Genomic DNA, 6,322 nt, shown 5'->3' with positions numbered 1-6,322 from the left:
AGAGAGAGAGAGAGAGGAGAAAGAGAGAGAGAATTATAAATAATTTTTAAATTCTCTTTTTAAAAATCCATGAGGGCGGTATAGAGTGGTGACCTCATGTATCCCATCTCTGTCCCATGTGGGCACGGCCACGTAGTATACCTGGGCTCGCCTTTAACATGAATTCTGTTTAGTCTACTATTGGCTGGCAACTGGACAGGATCTAGAAAAAACCCAGGAGGTAAGCCTCTGGGTGTATCAGTTTCCTAGATGTGGGTTCACAGAGGTGACAAGATCGATCGTGAACATATTGGCCTAGTCCTAGGAGTTGGGGTCCTGAACCAAGTAAAAGGGAGAAAGTGAGGCAGGCATCAGAACTCATCTCTGTTTCCCAACTGTGTGTGCAAGGTGACCAGCATTCAAAGACTGGACAGCAAAAGTTACAGCTAACTTTTCCCCCCAGAATATGAAAGTTTATTGCTGTGTTTGCATTGTCAAAATTTATGATCTTGGTCTTTCCTTCTTGCCTCTGTACAAGGCCAAAAGAGACACATAAGCTACTTTAACAACCTTAAATTGGACTCCAGGAATATCACCTACAGCATGACCTTTTTGACCAAATCCAGCAACCAGAACTTTATCGTTTTCCTCAATGAAGTTCAAGCTGCCATCATCAGGTGTGAACACTGTGAGCTTCTTGTCATTCAGTTTTTTGGGTTTTTTTTTTTTTGTTTGTTTTGTTTTGGTTTGGTTTTTGGTTTTTCGTTTTTGTTTTGGTTTTTGGTTTTTAAAGACAGGGTTTCTTTGTGTAGCCTTGTCTGTTCAGGACTCACTGTGTAGACCAGGCTGACCTCAAACTCACAGAGATCCACCTGCCTCTGCCTTCCAAGTGCTGGGATAAAAGGCGTGCGCCACCATACCTGGCGTTCTTGCCATTCTTGCTGAGCTGTGCCCTGACACACTTCTAGAGAGCAGAATTTGGCAGCTTGGCTTCAACCCCTACTTTTCCCAGCACAATTCCCTTTGCATGAGAGGCACTTCCAAGGATTAGCCTTCAGGGCAGTGCCCAAGTGGGCTTTCTTGTATTGTTTATCATGCCACTTCTGGTCACGTCAGTGACTGCGGAGTTTCCTGGCAGTGTGGAGACCACGACATTTGCCCATCTTGCCACCGCCATGGGCCTGAGAGAAAGAGAGAGGCTAATGTTCTTATTCTAACGTTCTTAAGACTGGATAATATCCTAATTTTCTATGCCCCCTCCAAAAAAAGAAAAACTACATCCCAAATCAACAGGAAACAGTGTAAGAAAACTACCCCCCCATTCCTAAGGGTGTGGTGGTGCATGGGTTTTGGTTATTCTGTGGCTTGATAGATGTTTGTTATTATTTTAAAGGTGTTTCTAAGAATGATAAGTAAAAGGGTAGATTATTGAATATACATCTAGACCAAGAACATTAATAAGCCAAAAAATCTTACATTGGTATAGATCTTTGTATTATATTTCATTACAATGTGCTAAAGTATTGTACTTATGTAGTTCTCTCTCTCTCTCTCTCTCTCTCTCTCTCTCTCTCTCTCTCTCTCTCCTTTTTTTTCAAGACAAGGCTGTGTAGTCTTGGCTGTCCTGGACTTGCTTTGTAGACCAGGATGGCCTTGAACTCACAGAGATCTGCCTGCCTCTGCCTCCCCGAGTGCTGGGATTACCGGCATGTGACACTGCGCCCAGCTGCCTATGTAATTCTTAAAACTACAATGTTAAGTTCTAATCCTTGTGAAATCTGTTATTACCAAGTATTTAGGATAATTAAGAAATACATATTAGCAGTCAGACAACCAAACATTTGGTCATATTAGATACTAGTTTAATTAATTATAAAAATGCGTCCTAGATTGACAGATAAAAATAGCTTGAAACAAATAATTCAGACAAGACAGATAGACATCTTCAAAACCTCAGAGATGTATAGAATATGGCCTTTAAAGATTTTATTAACTTAAGTCTTTTTTTTAAAATAATGAGACAGGTCTGCTCCTGACAGCAACCCCGCTCTACTTCAAATAGCACCAAAGGCCTCATATGTGGCAAGCTAGCCACTGCATTAGAAAATGCCTTTGTATCAATTACATATAGGATACTATAAAAAACTGGACAAACTGGATGCAGGAGAGTCGAGTGCCAAGCTTTGCAAGGACAAGGCAGGCAAGTCCTTTATAATCCTTGCTCCATAGAAAAGTCTGTGAGATATTCTGAGCCAGAAGGCTGAAGATGGTGCTCCTATGTGAGGAAGGATTTGGGGGGACTGTCCAGGTAGCCAAATATCTCTGCCATTTCTATACTTTTGGAAGGTTGCTTACCCGTACTCCCTACATATTTAGATAATATTTATTCCTTCTTAGGTCTCTGATGGGGTTGAAGACTAGATAGCTATAGTCTTGTCATTAAACATATTGTTTAGGATAATAGAAATTGATAGATAGTAGAATACTTTATCCAAGAGTACCTCATATACAAATGTAAATCTTACCTTGTAATTTTCATAACTATTAATATTACATATAGTTTGTTATTATAAGAGAAAGAGCCTTTTGTTAGACTGAAGGGGGAGATATGGGCATAAGGGTATTGTGTCATTCAAATGCTGATTTCTGTCCCCTCCATATTTGGTAGCAATCCTTGTTCTGAGAATCTCCTGTCTCAGTGTTGTGTAAACACTGCTCCCCGAGTGTCCCGGATATGCCAATAAAGCAGCTTACAGCCAATCACTGAGCAGGGCAGAGAAGAGGGCTGGACTTCCTGCCAGCCAGGGGAGGAGCAATTAGAGAAGAGGTAGGAGATTGAGCCGGGGGAAAGGTCTAAGAAACATCAGGAGAGAGCTGGAACAAGAAAAGCTACAAAAGCACAAGTGCCTCTGGCATGAACACTGGGAGGAAACCAAACTAGCTTAGAAGGTTAAGAATAGAGTAGTAGCGGGGGCCTGGAGAGATGGCTCAGTGGTTAGGAGCACTGACAGCAACCACATGGTGGCTCACAACCATCTATAATGTGATCTGATGCATACTGTATACATAATAAACAAATCTTTAAAAAAAATGGAGTAGTAGCTACTCAGGTCTTGTGCTGTGAAGCTTACTGTTAAACAAATATAAAAGAGTCTCAGTTATTTGTGTGATAGCTGGGTTAAGAGAGAAACTGAGAAACAAACACAGTTTTATTGAAACTAACCATAACATATTATGACTGAGAACACTGTGTGCATTGCACTGGGGAAGAAAAGACTTACAAAGCCACCTGGGGGTGGGGGGGGGTGGCCCTCTGCTCATCCACACCAACTTTCTGCCCCAGAAAGCCCCTTTCTGGGGCCTTCTCAATTACAACACACCCTCCCTATTTGACCTTGAGAACAGACAACCAGTCAGTTAGTTACTGCCAATGCCCACACAGAGTGGTAGTGGCACCCCAACACAAGCTCAGAGGAGGGGCTCCCTTCCAAACTCTTTCCCTTTGGATGAACGATAAGCCGCAAGCTTAGGAGGCCACACTGTTTTACAAGCTGCAGATGCCTGCTGCCCTCTGGTTTTTCTCCTTGTCCCTCCAAACCCCTCTATCTGTAGGAATGGCCAATGCAGACGGCTGCTTTTATTTCCCAGGGGATCAAAGGGTTAGCTTTGGCTTGTGAAGAAAGAAATCCACCTGAAAAACCACCTGGGCAGATGGGCACAAAGCACTTCCATGCTAGCTCCCCACAGCCTGCCTGGAGCCCCTCGGGCCAGGAGGCGGACACCTATGCCTGACTGCCGGGCCTCCTCCTGTCTGTCCCCCAGCACCCCCTATCACCACATAAGCACATATCACTCAGCAGGGCAGGAGCCTGAAGCACGCTCGAAGCACGCTGGCCCCTCTTCCGCTTCTGTTAGGTAATTTGTCTGTGGAACGTGTTGTCCCTGCTGAGTTAGACACTGTCGTGTCTCGGAATAATGAGAGAAGAAAAAGACAAGGAGAGACGCAGAGAGAGCAACAGGGAAACTGATAGAATGTGAGGCCAGGAGAGGCGGGTGGATGGGGGTGGGGGGGGGGGCTGGCAGGGAGGAGGGGAGCAGGCAGACAGGAAGATCCCACTGACCTCGAGGGAGAAAGAAAGAGCCAGAGGGTAGAGAGAAGCGGAAAGACAGTGAGGACTGCTGGCTGAAGAGGCATGAAAGCAGATGAGAAATGTAAAAGAGTGGAAAAAAACAAGGAGGAATGAATGAATGAACAGAAGCCGGACATTCAGGGGCTGTGAGGATGGGCCACCCAGACTTTCCTGGGCGTGGCACCTGCCTGAGGCTGGAGGATGAGCCTGCTTTCCTGTCTCTGAGTGCTCCTCATCCCTATGTCTGGGCTTCTCTGTGTGCTGTTTCTCCTCAGCAGGCATCCTCAGCTGGTTGCCCACCTTCCAGATTCTCTCTTACCCTTCCGGGCCTCACAGCCCCCAGGCTGGAAGGGGTACCCAGCTTCACCTGGGACAAGAGCCCGGAGCTAGCAGGCCTGAAGTAGCCGAGTCTTAGAAGGCGCTCTAACTGCAGCCCCTAGATACCTGCTCACTGTGAAGTCTGTGGCCCAGCCTGGTGCTGAGAGGCAGAGGGATGGCTGGCAGGCAGAGGACTGCTTCCAGGACAAGTTTTCTATGCCATGCCAACTCCCCTCAGTGCACAACCAACCACCGCTGTGCCTGTTACCCACTGCTGCCACCAGATTTTTCACCATCTCTGGATTGTGCTGCCCTGTCACATCCTGCACTGCCCTGTCACCACATGGCAAAGTGACATAAAACACTGTTGCTTTTCCTCCTCTGAGCCTCTTTATCTGTAAAATGGTCTTTCCCTGTCTTGGAGGATGACCTCGAGGATCAGCTAGAATGGCGGTGCCCACGTACCCAGCATGACATTTGCACAGAACAAACGAGGGGCTGGGGCTGTCCTCAGGGTAGCAGTGGTCAGCAGCAGGGACGGCAGGGCTGTGCCAACATGTGGTATTGGAATAACATCTGGCTTGAGGTGATTTACGAGGACTTGGTAAAGCTTATAAAAGTGAAAGGATGTTGAGGTATCCCAGCCCACCATGGCCTGCTCTGCCCTTATCCAGCAAGGCCCTGACCAGCTGCTACTACTAGGCCTAACAGGCACAGCACCGGCCCGTAACATTCTCAGAGGCCCATTGAAACATTTCAATTCAGTTTGGATCTGTTGAGTCAAAACAGTGGTTTTTATACATAGTATAAATATTTGTCTTTATTCCAACACAATTGTAAATTTTTTTTTGTAAAATGTTATTTTGGAGAGAATATACATAAATATATATATTTAATTTTTATTAGTTAAAAACAAACAAAACAAGGGCTGGAGAGATGGATCAGTGGTTAAGAGTGCCACCTGCTCTTCCAGAGGTCCTGAGTTCGATTCCCAGCAACCACATGGTGGCTCAAAACCATCTATAATGTGATCTGATGCCCTCTTCTGCAGATAAAGCACTCATATACTGTAAAAACAAACAAAACAAAAACATGGGTATAGGTGCTAGTTTTTAACTCTATTTTATTTGGGGGTTCCTTACCACCTCCACCTCCCTTCCTACCCCCCAGTCCTAGGTAGGAGAGGAAGAAAGTCAGAAGGAACAGGAGACATAGACCTCTTTAGACTTAGTTACAGCTGGTTAGGGATGTCATGTGTTTTGGAAAAATATCCATCTCAGTCGTCAGGATACCTAGCAGTCCAGCAGAGCCAGTAGCGTCTTCTTTCTCTTCCCATCTCCTAGAAGGATCCCCCCCCCTCTCTCTGAGTGTCTCTTGAAGCATTCATTCTAGAAGTGTCCTCTCTCAAAGCATCATCTCTGGAGCCTCTCTGGGCTCTGATGTTTATACCCTTTCAGAGTCCTCAGAGTTAAACTACCTCCAGCTGGCAAAGACCACACCCCTCTCCGAGCCACGAGAGGCCACTATCTGCTGTAGATAAATTAAAAGCGTCTCCATGTCTCCATATCCCACAGTTGGGATTAAAACAAAAACCTGTTTGCATGACATAACTGAGTTTTTGTTTTGTTTTTTGGTTTTTCTTTTCTTTTTTTTTTTTTTTCTTTCTTTCTTTTCTTCAAGACAGAGTTTCTCTGTGTGGCCTTGACTGTCCTAGACTCACTTTGTTGACCAGGCTGGCCTCGAACTCACAGCGATCCACCTACCTCTGCCTCCTGAGTGCTAGGATTAAAGGCATGTGCCACCACGCTGGGCATAACTGAGTTTTTAAAGACACCAAAACTTCCAGTACACATGGGTAGAGTTCCAGAGCAGAAAAAAATGCCCATGTTCCCATC

At 45.4% G+C, this 6,322-nt stretch overlaps 1 pseudogene; it reads right to left on the bottom strand.

Moving 5' to 3' along the window:
* Window positions 1-480: 480 nt before the first annotated feature.
* On the bottom strand, window positions 481-1,142 carry LOC127195142 (40S ribosomal protein S23-like; annotated as a pseudogene).
* Between the last annotated feature and the right edge of the window lie 5,180 nt (window positions 1,143-6,322).

Source organism: Acomys russatus, chromosome 11 (assembly GCF_903995435.1).
Source record: "Acomys russatus chromosome 11, mAcoRus1.1, whole genome shotgun sequence".
In the NCBI taxonomy this organism is placed as follows: Eukaryota; Metazoa; Chordata; class Mammalia; order Rodentia; family Muridae; genus Acomys; species Acomys russatus.
The sequence above is the reverse complement of the archived record's forward strand: the minus strand, read 5'-3'. Positions and strand labels throughout refer to the sequence as shown.